Here is a 20,323-nt window from a genome sequence, read left to right as displayed (position 1 = left end):
TCCGGACTGGAGCAGATTCATTTGCCACGAAGACCTAGGCTGTAGGGAAGGGACCGTTTGATGTGGAATGGGTGGCAGCTGTCATAATGGAGGTACTGTTGCTTGTTGGTGGGTTTGATGTGGACGGACGTGTGAAGCTGGCCATTGGACAGGTGGAGATCAACGTCAAGGAAAGTGGCATGGGATTTGGAGTAGGACCAGGTGAATCTGATGGAACCAAAGGAGTTGAGGTTGGAGAGGAAATTCTGGAGATCTTCTTCACTGTGAGTCCAGATCATGAAAATGTCATCAATAAATCTGTACCAAACTTTGGGTTGGCAGGCCTGGGTAACCAAGAAGGCTTCCTCTAAGCGACCCATGAATAGGTTGGCGTACGAGGGGGCCATCCTGGTACCCATGGCTGTTCCCTTTAATTGTTGGTATGTCTGGCCTTCAAAAGTGAAGAAGTTGTGGGTCAGGATGAAGCTTGCTAAGGTGATGAGGAAAGAGGTTTTAGGTAGGGTGGCAGGTGATCGGCGTGAAAGGAAGTGCTCCATCGCAGCGAGGCCCTGGACATGCGGAATATTTGTGTATAAGGAAGTGGCATCAATGGTTACAAGGATAGTTTCCGGGGGTAACAGACTGGGTAGGGATTCCAGGCGTTCGAGAAAGTGGTTGGTGTCTTTGATGAAGGATGGGAGACTGCATGTGATGGGTTGAAGGTGTTGATCTACGTAGGCAGAGATGCGTTCTGTGGGGGCTTGGTAACCAGCTACAATGGGACGGCCGGGATGATTGGGTTTGTGAATTTTAGGTAGAAGGTAGGGGTGCGGGGTGTTGGTGGGGTCAGGAGGTTGATGGAGTCAGGTGAAAGGTTTTGTAGGGGGCCTAAGGTTCTGAGGATTCCTTGAAGCTCCGCCTGGACATCAGGAATGGGATTACCTTGGCAAACTTTGTAAGTAGTGTTGTCTGAAAGCTGACGCAGTCCCTCAGCCACATACTCCCGACGATCAAGTACCACAGTCGTGGAACCCTTGTCAGCCGGAAGAATGACGATGGATTGGTCAGCCTTCAGATCACGGATAGCCTGGGCTTCAGCAGTGGTGATGTTGGGAGTAGGATTAAGTTGTTTAAGAAGGATTGAGAGGCAAGGCTGGAAGTCAGAAATTCCTGGAAGGTTAGGAGAGGGTGATTTTGAGGAAGAGGAGGTAGGTCCCGCTGTGACGGAGGACGGAACTGTTCCAGGCAGGGTTCAATTTGGATAGTGTCTTGGGGAGTTGGATCATTAGGAGTAGGATTAGGATCATTTTTCTTCGTGGCAAAGTGATATTTCCAGCAGAGAGTACGGGTGTAGGACAGTAAATCTTTGACGAGGGCTGTTTGGTTAAAGCTGGGAGTGGGGCTGAAGGTGAGGCCTTTGGATAGGACAGAGGTTTCGGATTGGGAGAGAGGTTTGGAGGAAAGGTTAACATATATATATATATATATATATATATATATATATATATATATATATATATATATATATATATATATATATATAGGTTATAATAGAGGGAAACATTCCACATAGGAAAAATATATCTAAAAACAAAGATGATGTGACTTACCAAATGAAAGTGCTGGCAGGTCGACAGAGACACAAACAAACACGAACATACACACAAAATTCAAGCTTTCGCAACAAACTGTTGCCTCATCAGGAAAGAGGGAAGGAGAGGGAAAGACGAAAGGATGTGGGTTTTAAGGGAGAGGGTAAGGAGTCATTCCAATCCCGGGAGCGGAAAGACTTACCATAGGGGGAAAAAAGGACAGGTGTATACTCGCGCGCGCGTACAGCTGGGCCTTTATTTCCCTCCCTGCTTGTGGGACTGGGATGTAACCCTCGAAATTCTGTTCTCCTCCTCTCAGTGGAAAGGATGGGCACTGCCAGGTACCAACACCCAATCAAACAAGAGGCTCATGTAGTCTGTTCTCCTGATTTCTTAGTTAATTCAAAAAGTTTTGGGTCTAATAATGGAATCCTTGCTGGTCATCAGAATGTATTTTTAATGGTGAAAAGGAAAGAGGTCAGCTTCAAGAAAGTTTTGCCTCTCTATATTCAAAAAGGCTTAGCGGACATTGCTGACACTTTAAAATAAGTTAAGCGATTGCATAATGGGACACGGCAGAAACATCTAGTTCCAAACAAGTTAAGAAGCTGCAGATAGCTCAGTACCTTGGGGAATATGCCATCGAAACTGAACTGCACAGCACCTTGAATTACTGCAAAGGTGTTCTGCCATGAAGGGACATGGTGGACATTCCCAAGGAGGAATTGAAAGATGAGTGGGCTCCAGATGATATAGTCAACATGCTAAACATCATGCAGAGGGTGGGTGGGGCTCTTGTAAAATGCAACTCCTTTATCCTGCCATTTAATAACACGAAACATCCTGTGCACATTAATTCAGGTTTCCTCCGACTAAGCATGTGGCATTATGTCCCCAACCCAATGCTCTATTTCAAATGCCAGCACTTTGGGCATACTACTCTTGGGTATAAGGGAGAAGCCACTTGCAAATGTGATAAGGCCGCTCATGAAGGAGTCGCTTGTTCATCATAGGCAAAGCGTCCACCACTGATGGAGTCATGATGTAAATAGTCCGACATTGTCAATGTCATCCTTCCTGATGTCTCTCTTGATTCTTCTTTAGAGGCGATGAACCTTGATGTCAGACTGGGGCAATCGTCTCACACCAAGACTGAGCTCCACCCATTGTGGGCTGTCCTCTCCAGCAGAAAGTCAGGATGAAAGTGCCACCTCCGTGTTATATTGCTCCCATCCTACAATGATACATTAATGGTTCAGGACACATGTGGAGGAACTCAAACTGCTAGCACAGGACTGCTTCTTGTGCTCGTGTTTACAGGAAATGCTTTTTAAAACATCTGATTGTCATGTTCTTGTCCTATGGGGTTATACACTCTATCGCAAGGATGACCTGACTGAGGAAAGGGGCAAGGAGGGGTCGCTTTGTTTGTAAGTAATGCACACCACTCCTCTGTTCTCCCCCTAGCTACTGAACTGCAAGTGGTTGCAGTTGCAGTTCATGTATGTCAGTAGATCATGGTTTGTTTGCTATATTTACCTCCACACATCGCGACTGACTCTGAGGCTCCAAAGGATCTTATAGAACAACTCCCCATTTCTCCTTCTGGGAGAGTTCAATTTCCGTTATAAATTGTGGAGTTCAACCTCTACTTGCCCTTGGGGTTGGGTTTCAGAGAGCCTCATGATGTCTCACGAGCTGTTCATTCTCAACATAGGCACTCCCACTTGTTTCTTTGTTGCTACTGGGTCACTCTAAGCCATGGACCTCTCTTTAATTTGCTCTCCAGCCCTTTTGGACTCTGTTCAGTGGGACGTCACTGAATATCTTTATTCCAGTGTACATTTCCCACTGTGAATCCACCTACTGAATGGATGACTACTTGTAGAAAAGCCACCAAAATGGATGGTCAGCAGGACTAATTGGATGCTATTCAGCCAGCTGGCTGTGTTTGAACAACGCAACAGCATCCAAGAATGCGTGAGTCACAGCACATGAATGATCCATCGTTCCGCTTGCTTATCGATCCCAAAGTCCTCAGGTCATCTTAGGAGGCAACCTGTTCCTTGATGAACCAGTGAGTGCTGCTCAGCAATCTGGGATAGGCATCTGGTGCTAACCAGTATCTGGCATTTCGCTGTTACCATGCAACTGCAGAGAGGGGCAAGTTGGATTTCAGATTCCACAATTCTGAGTCGTACAACTGCCCATACTCCATGAGGGAGCCAGAATTGGCACTGTCCAAGACTCATGATCCTGCACCCAGTCATGACCAAATCTGATGCTGCAAGCTTAGCCAGCAGTGTCAGAGGAAATCCTCCTTGAATATTTTAATTTTATATGGCAAGCAGACAACTTTCACAACTAATGGAGAGTGGTAATTCTGATACCTCTCCTCAAACCAAGAAAGGACCACACTTGTTCCAGTAGTTCTCGGAGCATTACCTTAATGAGCTATGTAGGATATTGTGTGGAGCAAATGGTTAACTATCATCTAGTCTGGTTGTTAGAGATCAGGCAACTCATTACTTGCTTGTAATGTTTATTCTGGAGATTTTGGTCCACTGTCAACAGCCCGACCCTACTAGATGTTGCTGTTCATCAGACTTTCCTATGTAAACATCACTGTCTTGCCATATTATTTGTTATCAGTAAGCCATACACAATACTTGAAACACAGTATTCTCGTGCAACTCCATCAATAAGGCTTTCGTGACCACCTCCCCATCTTCATTTGGTCCTTTCTGTCTAAACAGTTTTGTAGGTCCTGATTTGATGATGTGCTGTTGGATCAATTTGAGCAGGAGAATGGTGTTCCTCAGGGCAGTGTTTTAAGTGTTACTCTCTTTGCCATAAGTAGTATTGCATCTACGGTAAGGAGTCGTCCATAGTGCTTCTTATTTGTGTTCGTCACCCAGAGTTGCAACAGTGACTCATCAGTTGAAGATTACAGTGGTTAGAGGAATTTACCTGACTTGCGTATGAGTGACACAATTCTACATTTTGAAGACTCGATGAGGTCCCTGGGCCACATTGTTGTCTCCAGACTGTTGGGTTGTACTACACCTGAAAGCCGGAACCTTGAAGGGAGATGGGAGGACGAGTGGCTGGTAGTGACTGACAATAAGCTCTGTCTTGTAAAGCCCACAATGTAGCTGTGGTATATCTCTCTCCAGCCACGTCAATGGGATGAGTTCCTCCTTACTTGTCTTATGTAGACCACAGCCCCATGACAAGTGGCTTCCTGCTCCAGTGAGAGGACCCTCCAATGTGTGGTGCTTGTGGCATAAAGATCTCTGTACACCACATTTTATTAGACTGTGTTTTATTTTGTGACTGGAGGGCAGCAGCAAATATGCCAATAGATATTTCCTCTATTTTAAGTAATGTTCAAATTAACGTGCTGAGAGTTTGAAGTTTGTGTTGTCTGTCCAACTTGAATCCAATAATTTTAGTACAATGTTCATAATGTGTTAACAGGATGACTGGCTCACACAATTTTTTGTAAGTGGTCACCCAGTCACATTTCCCTTGCCTTTCTTTTAGCCCTTATGTTTTTTTTTAAAAAAATCCCGGGTATAGTACCTTTCGCACTTTCTCCATTACCTTAAGGCATGTGATATAGATGATTGTGTAGGTCTTTGCAATTGATGTCAGGGTGGGTAGGTGACAGTCATTTTATATGTTTCCTCCTCGCTGTATGACAACAGTTTTAGTCACTTTCTCCATATTCATTTATTTTAATATGTGTAAGTTTACTGATAACCTCGGTGTTGAATGTCTGCAGTTAGCTGCAAATGGCCACTCATTTCAGTACTGGTGACATCTATCACCTGCATTCTGAGACCATTCTCAGTTTTTTTGTGGATGCTGGTGGAAGTGTTGAAGAAAGCTAGCCTCACTCGTAAGCGGTGTATTTGTGGCATTGTGGTCTGGAGCGAGAGGACGGTGAGATAAGCTGTAGATTCTGCTGTAGTGCGCACAGCCACGCAAACGCAACGGTCAGCAACCGCAGCAGAGTTAAGCGACTCCTGCAACTTAGTACCGGCGCATTCTGCCAGCCAGCGCTAGAGGCGTTCCCGCCAAACATTCAATCAGCCGTGAACTACGCACACGCACGAGCCTTTTTCCGGTGCGGATGGTCACACTATGATATCACCATCCACCAATCAGGGATCGCCAATGGCCGCCAATCATCACACCAGAATCAGCGGAGGAAGGCTGAAGCTGCCGTGTTAAATAGCTGGAAGAAAGGAAAGCAGGCGTCTTTCGACCCACCGTGGACTGCCACCTGGAAGAGACTTTGACGCAGCCGGAACGTCCAGGTGCCACATCTTAGCTATGCCAGCCAACGACCCCGGACTCTGCGTCCATCTACTTCCTCGGCATCCACCGGAAAGCGTTGAGAGAAAACCCAACAAAGGAACATAAATTCAGTTCAGTTGCTAATATTTCAATTCAATAAGGTGGCATAATTCTTTGACTTGTTATAAAACTTTGGTAGGAGAAGAAGCTTTTTGTTTTCAAAGGAAGTTTATCTTTTTGTAAAATTAAGCAGTGGCCTTACTCCACCTAATAAAAATTTTTTGTTCCCAAATGTGTGTTAATCTGTGGATGTAACATATTCCTTGACCAATGGTATGCTTTGGAAACAGTTGCCTTGGAGAGAACATGTGTTGGAGTGTGCAATAACATCTGTGCTTTAACTTTGTATTGTGCTGTTGTGTGTACATTCTTTGGACTTGGGGCTTAATTCAGTGTAGCATTCAATGGAGTATCAGCTGTTCTTAATAGGTTTTATACATGCAAATCTGTGATCTGTAGGTGCATGCTCTATATTGGAAATAGCCACTCATGTGACAGACTATATGGATGATTTCACAGCTTCTGCTAATGATGCCCAGCTAACTGACTTGATGAACATCATAAAATTACCTTTGTGGAAATTGGACTAAAAATTCTTTATTGTTGTGTCATCTGTGACAAAGTCGAGATTTATCACTTATGATAGAAATGCATGTCCTCAGAATACATCGGCAGACTGATTGTGGTACACTTTACACTCCCACTGACAATGTCTTAAAAGATTTCCCAATACAATCAACAACAAAACATCATGTCCTTCAGATCACTTCATGACAGTATTATCCTCTTGGACTGTATTCTCCTGTTACTGTCCAGTTCAGATTGCTGTTTCAAGGAACATGGATCTCACACATTGCACAGCACGAGACATTGACTTTAGACATCATGTATTGCTTGCCATTCTCGTGTCCTCATTTTAAAGTTCTGCATGAGATACACACCCCTCAATGATAGGAGTCACCAATCTGTGATCTGACAATTACTGTCTGCGGGTCTTCTTTGACACTTCAGATAGGGTGTAGCGTTGCCATGTATTTTCAATCAGAAACCTGTGATACTGTCCAGTATGCAGCAAACTGGGTCTTGCTCCAGTCAAAAGGGTAACTCCACTAGGCCTAGAACTGTTGTAAGTTGTAAGTAAAAGATTGTTGTGTTATTTCTGCCCAGCTGCAAATCATTGCTTTGGGTTTTATATAATGTGAGCCAAACCACTGGAAAGCCTTTGCCAGAAACTAACTGACCGAAGTCACAGACAGCTTATCTGTGTCTCAATGTTCTACGGTCCTAGTCAAAACAACCCTGCACTTCTACTGCTGCTGGACCTGTCCATAAAGGACCTGGTTAATCTTCCTTATGGTGACAAGGGGCTTGGCAGTGCATGGGTCCTCCTCATGTTTGGTCTTATAAGTCAGTACCATTCTTGACACTTCCAGAGATTCAGAACACACATCACCAGATGCTTGCTGTAAGAACCAAGGAACCCACTCTTGACTTAACAAAGTACAGCTCTTATTGGAAAATACTACTCATTACAGGACGGATTCTATATTTTATGGAAAATTAGAGATGCAAAAATGTCATCAGCAGTGACGTAACAGAAACCGAACTGCAACATTCTTGTTTTATGTGCATCTGTCAGATTCAACAGTAAAAGTTTTCATTGGAATATATTACACACAAGGAGGCCAAAGTTCAAACCAGTTCAAAAATCAGTCCATTTATCAGGACAGTTTTTTCAAAATTGCAGGACGTCAGTAGTTCACTGAACTTTTAGACACATACATCACCCAAAATTGCTTGATGGCAAACACTACTTGTACACATTCCAATAATGCACTCGTCTTCACCACTTAGATGTTCACATCATCATGTCTGGATGGAGAGAGGAAATTTGAGCAGTGCGTGCTCATCAAACAGTCGAGAAAGTTCTATAAGAATAAGAATCTTTATTAGCCGTTCAGTACTTTCTTATACAATGGGCTTCATCAATAAGTTCAATTACAGTATAAAGATGGTTATATTCTCACAACAATGTATATATAAACCAAATGAATGTTAGTGTAGTACAATAGCACACATTTGCAATTTTATATATTGTTAATTTTAAAACAAAAAGGAAACATTATACAAATTTATATTAAGCGGGGAGTATTCATGTTGATGACATTATGTCATTATCATATACATGTTGATAACACTATGTCATTATCCTAATATATTGATACAAATATAGAGCACTCGAAATAGGTCGATTATGGCTATATGTCAGGTATTGTTTTTCCAAATTTAGGTCCTACTACAGGCAGAGGTACCTTTCTCTATGTTAAAACAGCAAATCTGCCATATTACAATCTTTATATTCATCAACTGAGTAAAATGCTTTACCTTTGATCCATTGACCCAATGTTGTCTTAAATTTATTTTTAGATACTGTTTGTACAATTTTAGGGAGCATATTAAACAGTTCGAGGCCTACATATTTATAACTATTATGTATACTGGACAATCTAGAGTATGGCAGATCAATCGTGTGGTTTTGTCTTGTATTATGGGTGTGGACAGATGACCTAAGGGGATATTGAGCTATGTTTTCTTTTACATGTAATAAGCAATAATAGATGTACAAACAAGGAACTGTCATCATGTTGCATTTTTTGAAATGTTCCCTGCATATCCCTAGGAGATAAACCCACTATACCTCGAAGAGCTTTTTTTTGCCATCTGAAAATTGATACTGAGTTGGGAGAATTTCCCCAGAGCAGAATGCTATGTGAAAGATGGGGGTGGATACAAGCAAAATATGAATGCAGCAGTAAGTTTTGGCTGACATTGTTTCTAAACTTATATAGTAGGAACATAGCACTTGCAAGTTTAGAACAAACGTATGTGATATGTTTATTCCAGCTAAGTTTCTGGTCAGTCATCATTCTTAACAGTTTAACAGACTTATTTCCTTTGTTTGATACCTTCAAATTAAAGAATATTTCCTCAGTTTTTGTTTCATTTATGTATAGGGAGTTCGCACTAAACCAATGAACCGATTTTTCAAATATATTATTTTTTTTCTCGTACGGATTCAAGAGTCTGTCCTGAATTGATAAAAGTTGTATTGTCCGCATAGAGGACTGTTTTACAGGGTAAATACTGTGGCATATCATTAACATACACTACAAACAGGAAGGGCCCAAGTGTGGAGCCCTGTGGCACACATCTTTTTATTGTTTGTGGGTTTGACAGCTGCCCATTTACACTAACAAATTGTACTCTGTTGCTTAAGTAGGATTCTAATAATTTCAGGGTGTCCTCTTCCATGCCGTAGTGTCTTAATTTCATGATCAAAGTACTATGAGATACAGTGTCAAATGCTTTACTCAGGTCTAGGAGAGTAGCACAACAGATTAAATTATTTTCAAAGCCATCATATATATCACTAACCACCTTAACTGTGGATAGTTTAGACCTGAATTCATACTGTGAGTTACTTAACAAGTTATTTCCCCCCAAAATAGTGATTCATTTGTTGGTGAACACAGTCTTCGATTATTTTAGATATTATTGGGATTAATGAGATAGAGTGATAGTTACTTGGATTTGATTTATCTCCTTTCTTAAATATGGGAATAGTCACTGCTATTTTCAAACAGTCAGGGAAAATCCCTTGCTGTAATATACGGTTAATGAGAGTGGTGAGAGGGGACAGAAGATCACTTGATATCTTCTTTATGACAAAGTTTGACAGACCATAGACGTCCTCTGCTCTGGAACTACTTAGTTTGCCTATTGCTTTGCTAACATCATTTTCAGTTACTGTTGCTCAGCAGAATTTATGAACTACATTCTTATTTGAACCTAAAAGAGCATGGTATTGGGGGGGGGGGGGGGGGGGGGAGACAAATCTTGTTGTAAACTGAAGTTAACAAAGTGTGAGTTTAAGATATCTGGGGCTATGGGTATAGCTAGTTGAGTTGTTGGTCTATTTGTTTCACTTTTAATTACTTCCCAGGCAGCTTTACAGCTATATGCGGTGTGTGACCAAAAAAAAAAAAAAAATTCAAATACCCAAAAGACATGCTTGGATGTCAATGTAACTTCATACAAGTACAGAACATTGACAGGTAATTAAATAATTAGAGTTAGGAATCTATTTGACTGGGAGAACAGTCACCATAATACATAAGTGATGTTCATGTTTAGTGTTGTTATCGGGCCTTGTTGGGTATGTATCCAGATTTGTAGTGGCACAATGTTGGATTGCACGGGAATATGAAAGCAGGCATACTCATTGTCAAGGTTCCAGTCAGCTGCGTCCGACCACCACATGAGAGGACCACCATATTGTGCAACAAGCACATAGTAATGGCTTTACATCTGCGCCTGCAATCTGGGAACAAGAAATAGACTCCATGAATATTCTGTGTCATCCTGCACCATTTGTCATAGACTTGCAGCAGCTGAACTAGGGAATTACTGTCCTTTGTACTCGCTGCTGTTAACACAACAACATAAACAGCCATCTTTGGAGTGGTGCCGTGATAGAGAAGCATGGACTGCTAGTGAACAGCATTATGAATTGCAATTCTCCCCTACCCCGAATGACCATTGTTGGCAAGTAGTGCATTGACTGGGGAGAGGTTCCATTTTCCCAATACTGTGGAGAAATACAACAGTGCACCATGGTGTGAAGAACCGTCATTGACATCAAGTCATGGCTGGTAGTGATTGAGAGAACTTTGATCGAATAATAGTATGTCAGAGACATCCTATACATATTACCTTTCATTGATGGTATTGTGGTATCATTTTTCAACAGGACAATGCTCACTCTGTCTATAAATTTTTTGTGATTTGAGGCACTCCTGTGGCCAGCAAGATCCTCGTTAACTGTCCCTGATACAATGTGTGGGACTAGCATGGATATCGAACCCCTTTTCCAATTAGTATCGAGGGTATCAAGGACCAGTTACAACAGTTGTGGGTCAGCTTGCCTCAAGAGAAGATGTAATGGCTTTATAACACCTTTCCAACAGAATTAGTGCATGCATGTAAGCCAGAGCAGTGCAGTGTCATACTGATAAGTGTGCTCATACTGCTGGTTCTTCATAAATTTGTCTCGATTTTGTCATAATTGTATAGCATCACATACCCTGTCAACTTGTAATGTTTCATTTCATTCCCACTTTCTCTCCTAGGTGCTTCATTTTTTGTCAGGCAGTGTATATGCCTACCACGTAAGCTTGCAAAAATACAGCTTGCCAACAAATAAAACCCTCATTCACTGCAGATCATTTATGACCACGGAAACCTTTCATAGTAACAGGGATAGATTTCACAGGCCCATTATTCACCATGAATGGATACACTGTCAACAAATGGTACAGCACTCTCTTTATTTGTATTATTACCTGCATGTCCACCTAGAGTGTGCTTGGCTACAACAACAGACAAATTTCTATAGGCATTTGAGCAGTTCATGGAAGGAGGGTGCAGATACAGAATACATATACAGACAATTCTCCCATGTTTCATGCAGCCAACAAACACACGGCCGAACTGTGGACCAGATTCCTTGCCATTCACACATACAGATCCCTCGCCCAGAACAATATTAGATGGAAGATTGTCATTCTGAGGCCAGCATGTTGTGGAAGATGGTCTACTGATCAGTAGACCTAGGAGGAGGAACTGTGGCCAAAATGTTGGTTTTTCCAGTATATGTCTCTCTCTCTCTCTCTCTCTCTCTCTCTCTCTCTCTCTCGTGATACAATACTCAGAAAACTTTTACGTCAACTGACTCTGTCCACTGAAGCATATGAAATTAGATCTGTTACATGATAAATTAGATCTGCTACATGATAATCAGTTTGACATTATGAAGGGTAAAGGCACCAGTGAGGCAGTTCTGGCACTGCACTCAATAATGGAAGCAAGACTTAAGAAGAGTCAAGACACATACATAGGATTTGTTGATCTAGAAAAAGTTTTTGATGCTTTAAAGTGGTGTTAGGTCTTCAAAAATCTGAAAATGGAAGACTAATAACAAAGTGCTCAGATTAAAAAGGGTGGTGAATGTGAAGAAGAATTATAGAACTTGTTGAGTGGAATGAACACCATAATAACTGCAGAGTACTGAATAAGGGTAAACTGAAGAAAGATGAAAGTAATGAGGAGTAGCAGAAATGAGATTAGCAAAATACTTAACATCAAAATTGGTGTCCAAGAAGTAGATGAAATGAAGGAATTCTGCTACCTTGGAAGCAAAATAATTTATGACAGATGAAGCAAGGACAACATAAAAAGCAGAGTAGCACATGCAGAGAGAGCATTTCTGGCCAAAAATGTTACTGATAAATCAGCCTTAATTTGAGGAAGAAATTTTTGAAAGTGTACGTTTGGAGCACAGCATTGTATTTGAAAAGAATCAGGGACTTTGGGAAAATCAAAAAGAAGATATTCAGAGCATTTGAGATTTGGTGCTATAGAAAGATGTTGAAAATTAGGTGGACTGATACGGTGCTATAGAAAGATGTTGAAAATTAGATTGACTGATAAGATAACAAATGAGATGATTCCCTGTGTGATTGACGTGTTCCAGTGACATGAAGAAGGGACAGCCTGATGGGACATGTGTAACATATCAGGAAGTAACTTTCATGGTACCAACAAATGATTGAGGATGTTGTGTGCAAGTGCTACTCCGAGATGAAGAGGTTGGTGTAAGATAGGAAGTTGTGGCGAGCCATATCAAACCAGTCAGACAACTTATAACAAATTCAGTATATGTTGACTGGCATTTAAAAAATGGTTTTTTGAATAAAAATAATGGCATTTTTATTTTGAATTACTGATCACCTAAAATGTGAATATTGATAATAAATTAAAAATTTTTAAAACAAAAGGGAAAATGTGTTGTTGTTAAATGAAAATAATATCTACGTCAATAATACTGTTGTTTAATATCATGTTTGTAGCTATTCATAATCTCTATTATAAAGTTATTTTAATTTCTGTTTGACATTTCATTTTTTGTACCAAATTTTAATATCTTATGGATACCATCAAACAGTGTGATTTCAGACAATTTTGAAGTTATTTTAACCATAACTTGCATAGGTGATGCTGGATTGCATTGTTTGCTACAGAGGTGGTGGGGTATTTGTATAACGAATAAAAGATCTTAAAAACAGAAAGTCTGTGTGTACATATATTTGTCTGAGACAGATAAATAAAGTGTTTCTTAAATATCTGTACAAAGTTAGAAAGTAAATGTTGGACTTTTGTTAAATCCTACATTCTTCCTATTCGATTTTAGTAACTTTTAACACATTTTAAGGTTGTCCTTCATTACATATAAGTGATAAGGATTGAGGTAAAGAATTCTATGTATTAAAGGTCACTTCTTATTTTGTAACAAATTAAACTACAAATTTTTAAAGTTCTGAATCAAAATATCAAAAATAGAAAGAAAACAAAGAAATTCTACTAAAAGATCAAAATCAGTTTTCCTATGGTGCATTCTTCTTCTGGTAAACTGTTAGAAAATTTCTTCTGTTTTCAGCGAAATTTATCAAGGTAGGTGGCTGCAGGAAGTCCATGCCTCAGCATTGCTTTGCCAGCCCTCTTTATCATCAGGCTATTTCCATAAGACATTATGTAGATCAAATGGGATTAGGCCTGTGGTGTGAAATCCACACTTCATGTTTTCAGCAGAGTTTGCCAAAATGTTAGTCGGTGTCTGCTTCTGAAGGGATTGAAAACCATCCTTGGAAATGGTCCTGATTGGTCTGATTTTATTTTATTTTATTTCGTATTCCATAGGTCCAACTGTGTTGGGTTCACAAGGACGTGGAACGAGTCAGTTTTTTACGAATGCAATATGATAATCTTATAGAATACACAGGCATTTGAGTACATAATTATATAAAAATTTATAAGTAAATTCTTTGAGCAGCAATACAGAAAAAAGCCTATACATATTTTCTTAGAATCATTAAAGCGCCACAGAATAACAGATACAGAGCACAAATGGATATGGAACTCAAGTTAAATAACATTCTTAGTGGAATTACGTAAATTTATATTATATAATATTAAAATTTTATAATTTATTTATTTAAAAATTCATCTAGACTGTAAAAAGCTTTTTTCAGCAGAAATATCTTTAGTGCTTTCTTAAACTTACTCTTGTTATGAATCTCTGTCTTTATTTCAGGAGGAAGAGCATTGAAGAGTTTTGTCCCAGTATAGTGGACACCCTTTTGCGCCCAGCTCAAATTTCTATGCTCACTGTGTATGTCATTCTTCCTCTGTGTGTTATGCTCATTGTAAATACTGTTTGGTTGAAATGGGTCAGGGATTTTCTCTGCCTCGTGATGAGTGGATGTTGTGTGTCATTTCATCTGTATACTTTTACAGACTAAACACGTGAGAGAAAAAATGTATTGACATGTAGTTGTGTATATTTTAAGTTTTCGAAAGCTATTTCTACATGAATCTCTTGAGTGCAATTACTTTTAACTCTTAAAGCTCGCTTCTGAGCAATGGACGCTTTCCTTGCTAATGGCTGGTTGCCCCAAAAAATTATGCCGTACTCAATGAGTGGGTGAAGATAGCCATAGTATGCCACTTTTGCAGTGTTAGGTTCAGCACATGTAGTGACAACCCTTAAAGCATACGTAGCAGAGCTAAGCCTCTTACGGAGATCTATAACATGCGAAGACCAGTACATTTTCTTGTCAATGTGCACTCCAAGAAATTTTGTTGTTTCAATTCTTTCTATTGGCTGCTTACCACACGTCACACTTATATCTCTCTCTCTTTTTCTGTTTTTGTACAGAACTGAATAAAGCTGGTCTTACTGGAATTTAATGAGAGACCATTCACCTTGAACCAATTAACCACATCTGAGGTCATGTGATTAATGGATTCCTCAAGATTACTATCTATTCTACTACTCATAAAAATTATGGTATCATCAGCCAATAATGTAAATTTACACGACAGGCTTGTACATGATGGTAGATCATTTATAAAAATCAAGTATAATAGTGGCCCAAGAATTGAGTCCTGAGGCACTCCACATGTAATGGAACTCCATTCAGAATGTGAGGAAACATCACATACTCCATCTGAGCTATTCAAGACAACTTTTTGCTTTCTGTCTTGGAGATACGACTGTAGCCAATTGCCTGCAACACCAATTGTTCCTACTAATTTTGCTTTTTGCAAGAGAATGTGGTGATCAATGCAGTCAAACGCTTTAGACAAATGTTAGCATTTTCTCATTAACGGTTTCTAGGACTTCATTTGCAAGTGCACAGATTGCGTCTTCTGTTGAACGGCCCTTTTGAAAGCCAAATTGGCTCTTGCTGAGAACTTCTTTCTTCATGAGGTGATTAGTAATTCTTACATCTTTTAGGTTTTCTAGAATTTTAGAGAAGGCTGTCAGCAAGGAGAGAGATCAATAGTTAATTCAGTTTTATCGCCCTTTTTGTACAGCGACTTCACAATGGCATCCTTAAGTCTACTGGGAACAACACCTTTCTGAAGGGAAGCATTGAAAATATGACAGACAGTGTCCCTTATCCACACACAAGAATGTTTTAGTAAATTATTAGAAATATTATCAACCCCTGCAGAGTTATTACTTTTTAGAGACATGAGGATTTTTTGAATTTCATCTACAGTGATAGTATTAAGGTGCATTTCTGGAATTGTGTTTGAATATACAGCTTGACAAAGAGTTACAGTTTCATCGACATTGGGCTTGCAACCAATCTGTGAGTTACTGACAAGATGTGTTTATTAAAAATACTTGTTCCATTCAGTTAATATGATTCACCACACTGCTTTCATTGGTCTGAAGAAGTTACATCCAACGGCTGTAGGAGATGGGTGCTGTTAGGGGGAAGGAGAATGAATGAAATATTGTTCCGCTCACTCTCTTCGGTAATGCGTAAAGACACGTGACTGAATAAGGTGTCCCCAGTCACGATTGTTGGCCTATTTTGCTTCTGCAAATAGGTGAAAGCAGTTGTAAAGAACCACTCTTGAAGTATCGGTAGATCAAACCATCCATCCTTATTCCTATTAAAATGGATTCCTTGTGGGCTGCTTTCTTGCCACATGTCCCACAAATACTGAGATCTATAAAAGACATCAGGGGGAAGCAGTTTACCATTGGCTCTTGCTGCCATAACTAGTGAAGCACTAGATTCCAATGAATCCATCACTTGTCCAGCATGTTTACTTGCTCATTTTGTGTATATCTGCTGCTTGCCTGCATCATCTGATGTGTTAGTTTCGTCATAGTTGATTATATTGCTAGGCAGGAGATTTTCCAGCATTGGCTTTACATTGGAGAAATACATTTTAACTGTTGCTTTGTTCACTCCCGTACAAGCTCTTTTAATATTTTCACATAGGTGAATGTGCCGCGAGGAAAAAATGTGTCCATTCTTCTCCTGGTAAATTGTTAGAAAATTTCTTCTCTTTTTGGCCAGATTTATCAAGGTAGCCTTTCACCAAATTTCTAATATCCAATTTAGTAAAAGGAAATCCCCAATGTGCACCGAGCGAGGTGGTGCAGTGGTTAGCACACTGGACTCGCATTCGGGAGGACGACGGTTCAATCCCGTCTCCAGCCATCCTGATTCAGGTTTTCCGCGATTTCCCTAAATCGCTTCAGGCAAATGCCGGGATGGTTCCTTTGAAAGGGCACGGCCGATTTCCTTCCCAATCCTTCCCTAACCCGAGCATGAGCTCCGTCTCTAATGACCTCGTTGTCGATGGGACGTTAAACACTAACCACCACCACCACCACCCAATGTGCAGCCCTCAAGGTACCTTGCTTCAACATTTCTTTTCCTTCATTTAGTATTGGTTGCCCCCTTCCCATTTTATGTGCATTTCCTGCACTTTATTTTGTAGGGTTGATCTAGATATACCCTACAGATCACATGCTTTTCTGTATGATAATTTGCCATGATGAACAGCTTTATCCAAAAGTTCTGGGCCATAATTATACCAGACTTTAGCATCTTTCTTGCTTTTATACATTCTTGGCATTATCCGAAATCACCCCACGCAGTACTCAGTTTTGTAAAAACCATAATTATTTTGTAACCGTACACAAAAAAATTGACAAACTCTTACAGCTATTTTCTCAATGCCATAAGGTACTGATCTCGTTGGCACTTTGACAACTGCAGTTATAATACTTCTCTGCCACTCACAATAATAGAAAGTTCTCACTTGATGATACTGCCTGAACTTTCATAATGAGACTGTTCATTAGATATTTTCCTAGGTAAACCTTGGACCCAAAACAAAAGTTACAGAATGCAAGAAATAAAATTTTGTGCTTAAAATAATTGCCAGGCGGAGAAGAAAATTAGCAGCAGTCCATTGCTATGCGCCAGGGAAGTGAAAATAAACAACACTGTCCAAAGTCTCCTGTGTCCAAAATCGCTCCGTTTGACAGTGCTCGTATTTTCATGCAATTAGTAACTAAAAACAAAAGATGTTATTTTTATTAGAAAATTATTATTCAATATTTGTTATATAACATTTGAATTTAACAATAAAAGTAAAAAGAATCCTAATTTGCATTTAGCAAGACTTGAACCTGTGATCTTGGGAACTTATACTTCATCAAATTACCTTCCATTGGTAAAGTACTCAGAAATCTTTATACATTTTTGTTTTGTTTTAGCTGCCTCATAGTACTTTAGGAAACTGGTGCCCAAGTACTAACCTTTTAAGTCCAGTAGGTGTGATTGGCTAAAATCAAAGAGGGCCGATCCATAAGATCTTGTTGAATTAATAATCTGATGTTTCTGCCAACCACCACATTCAGACAAGTTAGTCACACAAAGATAGCCTAAACTCAATAGCATGAAAATACCCCAAGTGTGAGGTAGCAGTAGTTGATGACTTGAACCTGCTCAGTATCAACTGGGAAAAATACACATTCATCATTGGCAGTAAAGAGAAACATTCTGGTAAAATAAAAACATTTAGTTCAGATCTGGTGAATGCAGAACAATTGTGTTCAAAGTTGAAAGATACTATAAACATAGGTGTGTAGAAATAAATTCCAAGTAAAGTAGTAAGAGATGGCAAAGACCCAGCTTGGTTTACTATATAGTCCAGAGAATGTTTCAAAACAGAGACTACTAAAGTCTTGCTACAAAAAAGACTTAATAGTAAATCTTGCATCTGTAAGAAGGTCCAAGCATAAAACTTATAATAATTTTCACTGTCAGAATCTCATGCGAGATGTATCAGAAAAACCGAACAATTCCTAATAAAGTTAATGAAAGCATCCAAACCTTCCATTTAATCTATTATGGATCCATCTGTTGTTGAAACTGATGACAACAGACAGGAAGAAAATATATTACATTACTCACTTAAAAATGTATTCATGCCTGAGACTATTAAATTACCAGTGTTTGACCATCACATGCACTCACAAATGAGATACATCAATATTAGTTCCCCAGCTACTGAAACACAATGAAGATGGCTTAAAGCGAACAGGGTACCAGGCCCTGAAGAAATTCCATTTATATTTTATATTGAGTATGGTGTGGAAACAGCTCCTTTCCTAGCTCATTTTTGTCAAAAATGTCTGTGCCGTAAATAATCCTGTATGACTGTATAAGAGCGCAGGTCACACCTGTTCACAAAAATGTGAAAAGAATGGATGCACAAAATTACAGACCAATGTTGCTGACTTTGAACTAAAGCTCAGACATTGTGGTATTCCTGTAGGAAAACTAGTTATCTCAAAGTCTCATCATGGATTCAGGAGAAGCAATTTGCCTGAAAAACAGCTTGATTTAATCATACTGCTTGTTCATCAATACCTTAACATCACTTTGCAAACAGTAGATGTAGGTGAACAGGTGGATTCTGTCTTCCTAGATTTGCAAAAGGTGTCCATTTTTATCTCTTTCAATGTTTGAATGGATAAGGAAAGAAAATGTATTCCCAGCCATGCATTGTAAAGTGCATTTTAGTGTATATTGCTGCAAGCTCTACTGCATACCGTGTTGTGTAGTGGTTAGCATCACTGTCTGGTGGGCTAGGGGTCACCAGTTCAAACCTTGGACACCAGCAATTATTTGTTATTTCATACTTGTCATTTCAGGGAAGTTCATGAAGTACCTTATGTTTGTATATCTGGAATATTCAGTGATTGGACCAGGATGTTGGATGCTGTGATGTTGTGCTGAATTGCATCGGGCTCGTGCAATGCTGGAGTTTTAGGGCAGCTTCTGCCTTGGACTGGCGCTATGTTGGTAGGCCCATGGTGGCTGTTGTGCTGACTTCAGCACAGGATGCTGATGTCATTATTCATGGCTATGGATTGCTGAACTCCTCATAATGCAGCAAGTGTAAGACCAACACTAGAACAATCTCACACACAAAATTTTACTATACTGTAACCAGAGTATCAAGTGTGAATAACATGATCGCCATCAGTCCCATTGATAGAGTATTCTAAGCTAGTTGGAGTGGAATACTTATGTCATCGAAGAGGGGCTCTGCTCTATGATGGCATTCATAATGATCAAATCAGCTCTGCTCCTCTCGAGTTGTCAGCATTTTTTGGTTCCACTACATTAGCTTAACAAATTTGCTACAGTGTCTTTACTGCTTAGTTGCTAGGTATAGTTGCATCCTACCTAGTGTCTCTTACATAATGTTACAAAAGTAATGAATGCAGTTCAGTCTTATACTCTTCTAACCATTTTCTGCTGAACTAGCTCACAGTTGCACATAAGTGTTTTGATTTGCTGGCTCCCTGATTGAGTAACGGGTTGGAACGTTTACACTTTCTGGCTGGTAGCTATTGACACTTGCACATGATTGAGTAATGCTGGCTGTTCAGGCTTAGAAAATTTTACTCTCCCTTTTTGTTACTAATTTTTTGCGTAACATTTCCGTCCACTTTGTACCAGTATATATAGGTGTGGAATTAGAAGATGTACATATTATTTTCGAAATATGCATGGTAATCCCCATGGTTGCATTACTAGCAAGTGCAGCTTTAGTGCAGTAAGAGTCTGTTAACAGAAAATATTGAAGTTACTTGTAATAAAAAATCAATGGATATCTACACCTAGATTAGGAGATAAACTTGTAAGATACAAAGCATTCTATTTGTGGACATATGAAACACATAGTTTGTTCAAACCTCATTATGCAATAGTAATAGTTGCTATTATCATTATTTTGCTTAACATTTTGTGTGTTGTGTATTTATTAGCTTGACTTCATCTGTGATGGTTATTTTACTCACTAAATACACAAATTGCGAAATTATGTTTTTGTCAAGACAGTTTGTGTCACTTATTTTGATTGATTTTGTAATGTTCTGC

General features: G+C 39.6%; 1 protein-coding gene and 1 non-coding gene across 2 annotated transcripts in view; both read left to right on the top strand.

Moving 5' to 3' along the window:
* Nucleotides 1-20,323, top strand: part of LOC126257939 (dentin sialophosphoprotein-like) — a 113,659-nt gene that overhangs the window by 26,430 nt on the left and 66,906 nt on the right. The gene's annotated exons all lie outside the window — the stretch shown is intronic.
* On the top strand, nt 16,507-16,579 carry Trnaa-cgc (transfer RNA alanine (anticodon CGC)). Its single transcript has one exon. It is a non-coding gene; the product is annotated as a tRNA-Ala (tRNA).

Source organism: Schistocerca nitens, chromosome 1 (assembly GCF_023898315.1).
Source record: "Schistocerca nitens isolate TAMUIC-IGC-003100 chromosome 1, iqSchNite1.1, whole genome shotgun sequence".
In the NCBI taxonomy this organism is placed as follows: Eukaryota; Metazoa; Arthropoda; class Insecta; order Orthoptera; family Acrididae; genus Schistocerca; species Schistocerca nitens.
This window is presented reverse-complemented; position numbering and strand designations above follow the sequence as displayed.